The sequence below is a fragment of the Balearica regulorum genome, chromosome W (genome assembly GCF_011004875.1).
Source record: "Balearica regulorum gibbericeps isolate bBalReg1 chromosome W, bBalReg1.pri, whole genome shotgun sequence".
Classification (NCBI taxonomy): Eukaryota; Metazoa; Chordata; class Aves; order Gruiformes; family Gruidae; genus Balearica; species Balearica regulorum.
Window position 1 is genome coordinate 5,154,926 of NC_046219.1, and position 4,234 is coordinate 5,159,159.

At 48.5% G+C, this 4,234-nt stretch overlaps 1 long non-coding RNA gene across 1 annotated transcript; it reads right to left on the reverse strand.

Annotated features, from left to right (window-relative positions):
* Window positions 1-842: 842 nt before the first annotated feature.
* Window positions 843-3,053, reverse strand: LOC142599133 (uncharacterized). The gene is made up of 3 exons (XR_012832812.1): window positions 3,035-3,053; window positions 2,001-2,105; window positions 843-1,186 (listed from the first exon to the last, which is right to left on the reverse strand). It is a non-coding gene; the product is annotated as an uncharacterized LOC142599133 (long non-coding RNA).
* Window positions 3,054-4,234: the final 1,181 nt, after the last annotated feature.

The following is a 4,234-nucleotide window of genomic DNA, read 5'->3' on the forward strand; positions in this document are numbered from 1 at the left end:
CAGTTTCAAGGAAACATCACGTGCCAGTTTCCATCTACTTCAGGTAAATCATTTCCATCTCCTCCCCGGGAAGATTAAATAAAGGTGAAGTCCTCAGGTTACTTACACGCCCGCGTCACCAAACTTCACCTGATGGCTTGGGGATATAGAAGAGATGAAGACGCCTCCCAGCGGGCGTCTCCACTGCCTCAGTAACATCACGTTCAAGGGCAACAAAGGATCGCCCTGCTTTCCCTTGCCCATCTCCCTTTTTTGGAGCATGGAGGCCCTCTCTCCAACCCCCCCACCCCCCAAGTCCAGTAAGCTGGGGGTGGGCAAGAGGTCGGGAGGGGACAGAGCCAGGACAGCTGACCCAAATTTAACAAAAGAGATATTCCACTATGCTATGGAACCACCACAGCTGCCATTCAGACCCACTGTTTTCTCCTACCACGTCCCTCCTCACCAGAAAAGGGACATCAACGGGGCCTTACCACACAGCCATTGATAAAGCGCTCCAACAGGAGTCGGATGCTTCCAACACATTGCAGGGTTCTGCCGAAACCACCCTTGTATGGCATGCCTGTCGCGTCACGTACAGTATTTTCTAAAGTTTTAGCAGCAGCCTACGCTGGCTTTACGTACACTTGCGTACCACTTCCAAAAAGCTAAGAGTTTGCTTCCTACAAGACGCAGGAGACCGCTAAGCGGTTCCAGCGTCACGCTGCAAATGACCGGGCAAATCACTATCTATCTATAGAACACCGTTAACAGACTGAAACGTTCCACATACATCCCACTCTGGGGAGACACCATTTTATCTTGCAGAACTATTTCCCTCAGTGAGACACACAAGACAGAGGTGATATCCCCATGCTAAATCTTTATTGTGCAACTGCTGCTCAAAGCTTTCATTACCTTCCACAGACACGTGTCACAAAATATTAGACATCAACAGCGGCTAGATTGACGGGCAACAGATGAAATCCATTCAGTGGCGATTTGTACACGTGCAGCAACTCTTGTAGTGCCAAAATCTTAGTCAGGCGGCCAGCCCAACCGACGGCCACCCAGAATACGTAGATGTACGTGATAAGACAGACTGCCCACCCTCGGGCCCTTCATCCACAACCATCCGGAATCCATTGGTCAGGCCCCCCAGGTGAGCAGCACGCTTCTTGCCAACAATCATTAAATGCCCAAGAAGCTGGAGAAGGAAGTACAAAACCATAAATAAATAAAATTAAAAGCCACACACAAAGAGGGGAGAGGGCGGGAAGGGAAGGGATGAGAGCAGAGAACCACCCAGAGAAACCAGTTAGCCAATTCCTAGCAATTCAACCGTTGCGCTTCAAATTACTGGCTGTCCGCCTGCCACTGACATTTTCCAAGCAAAGCTACAGAGACCGATTATGCATGCTATAAGGGGGGGGGGGAGGGGGGAAAGCACGCTATGCAATTTTTTCCAAGCCAGACAGTAACGGACTACAAAACAGCCACGGAAGCTAAGTCTGTCTCTGGGTCAAAGCCCCCATTTATATCTTCAGGCAACATAAGCAATTCTGGTGGGAAATAAACTTTAGGCTGCATTTTGCGTGGGTTTACAAAGTCTTTGAACTTGACTTTTACAGCTAAAAGCGAAGCATCCAGCACCTCTCAACCAGCTTTGCCCTTCCTCACCCCTGACCTGCCAAAAACCCCAAGCCCTCTTCTCCGTATTAGAAGAAGTACTACTACTCTCACTCTAAAGCACGACAATTGGCATCAGGCTGCGCTCCAAAGCGACACCGCATTTTGCACCAGAAGTACGTACCCAGGGATGAGCATTGTTTTATATCGCTACTTTTAGTCAGAAAGCTCAATTCCATTACAAGCTAGAGGCAAAAGATTATAGCGCCAGAAAACCCAAACTAGCCTACAGTGCCCTGTCAAGAGGAAAAGAGGGGATGGGAAAGAGCCTAGTAAACTAGGAACTAATTACAGGTACAGTTTAGCGTACAGAAAGCTTCCACAGTACTTACAGATTCACCAGAATCTTCTGCTTCAGATAACCTGATAATTGGCTCCTTAGGCACGACTAGGAAAAGCATCGGAGCTTGGGGTGAAAGATCACAGAACGCAAGGCACTGGAGGAAGAGCAAACAGTTAAAACTTCAGAGAAAGGGAAGAGCTTAAGTAAATCAACATGCCCCACTGAACTCGTACAGAAGCAGATTACCAGACACCCCAAACACAAGCCGAAACGTTGATTTTTCTTCCGTGCTATTAATACTTTCTATACAGAAATGACAACATATTTACAGAGCCCCTTCCAGAAGCGGGATTCAGCACGCAAGACGATGGGGGCAAGGAGACGGGCCAGTACTTCAGATTAGCGACCTGCGGTACGTTTTAATTTGGGTTCATCATTTCCTAAGCAGTTTTTCCTATTTGATGCGGTCCACACAGAGGCAGGAGGCAAACGGCCTAACTGAATCAGCAAAGAATTTAGTGAAGTGGAAGATCAGTGGCCATTCATCTTCCATGGTACAGGGAACTCAAGTATTGAGCAAAAGCATAATCACAGGAAGCCTGCAAGTGCATAGTACGAGCCTGTCTTCTATATTGCACATAAACCCTACCTTCAAAAGCAGAAGACTTCCCTAACTGCTAGTCTTCAGCATTTTAATAAAAAAAAAAAAAAATAAATTATACGGGATACTAACTTAAAGTTAACATCCTGTAGGCAACGGCTGCATTTTTTCCCCCCACAGTCTAAGCTGCTCGCTCTAGTTCCTAGCACTTTGTGGTGCACCAGCATCCGTGAACCTTGCAAGCATGCTGTTATCACAGTCCCGCTTCACCACAGAAACAAGGTCTGGGAAGCTTTTACAGCCTGCAGGATGACCGGTTCCTAGATTTCGTTGCAAGAAAAATAAGAAAAGCTGTAACTCTTTGCTTTAATAATCCAAGTTTGGGGGCTCAGAAGCAAAGCCTAGCCCAGCAGAGCTGTGAAATCTCTATAAAGCTACCACGAGGCACATCAAGACCTGCGCGTCTCCTATGCGGAACTCACTCATTACGGTCACTACTCAGACGCTCGCCGTTTACACACACACACACAGAGAGCCCAGAATCCCCGAGGAGACTGACTGCATGTGCTTAATCTAAGGCTTCAAGACTAGCATCCTACACGAGATAGGACCACTCCCACCCCTTGGCAGCAAACTGTGCACAACTTGCAGTGCCAAAGGGATACCACCATCGCTGATTGGCTTGGCCTTGGCCAGCAGCAGGTCCGTCTTGGAGCTGGCTGGCATTGGCTCTATCGGACCTAGGGGAATCTTCTAGCAACTTCTCGCAGAAGCCATCCCTGTAGCCCCCCCCGCTACCAAAACCTTGCCACGCAAACCCAAAACAACAGATGACCGAAATTAACCAAAGGGGTATTCCATACCATATGACATCATGCTCAGTATATAAAGGGAACTGGCCGGGGAGGAGGGACCATTGCTTGGGGATAGGCTGGGCATCGGTTCAGGTCAGCAAATTGCATCGTGTATCACCCGCTTTGTATATTCTAAGTACTGTTGCTGTTATTTTCCTCTTCCTTTGCTGTCCTACTAAACTGTACTTATCCCAACCCACAAGTTTTACCTTTTTCTTCCAATTCTTCTCCCCATTCCACCAGGGGGAGAGGGGTAAGCGAGCGGCTGTGTGGTGCTTAGCTGCCATCTGGGGCTAAACCATGACACAGGGGGATCCCAACAGTTAACTGTATTTGAAGCTGAAGTGAGCCTAACTGGGAATAAGTGGCAAAAGCACCCCATTGTGACTGGCCCAGAGGCTCCGTGCATCCTTGGCATAGACTGCCTCTGGAGAGGATAGTTCAAGGACCCAAAAGGGTATCAGTGGCCTTTTGGTATAGCTGCTTTGGCGAGGGAGGAAATTAAACAGCTGTCTACCTTGCCCGGTCTTTTGGAGGACCCTCCTGTTGTGGGGTTGTTGAGGGTCGAAGAACAACAGGTGTCAATTGCTACCGTAAGAGTGCACTGATGGCAATACCACACCAACTGAGACTCCCTGATTCCCATCCATAAGCTGATTCGTCAACTGGAAAGCCAAGGAGTGATCAGCAAAAATCGCTCGCCCTTTAACAGTCCCATATGGCCAGTGCGAAAGTCTAATGGAGAATGGAGACTGACAGTAGACTATCGTGGCCTGAATGAAGTCACGCCGCCGCTGAGCGCTGCCGTGCCGGACATGCTAGAACTTC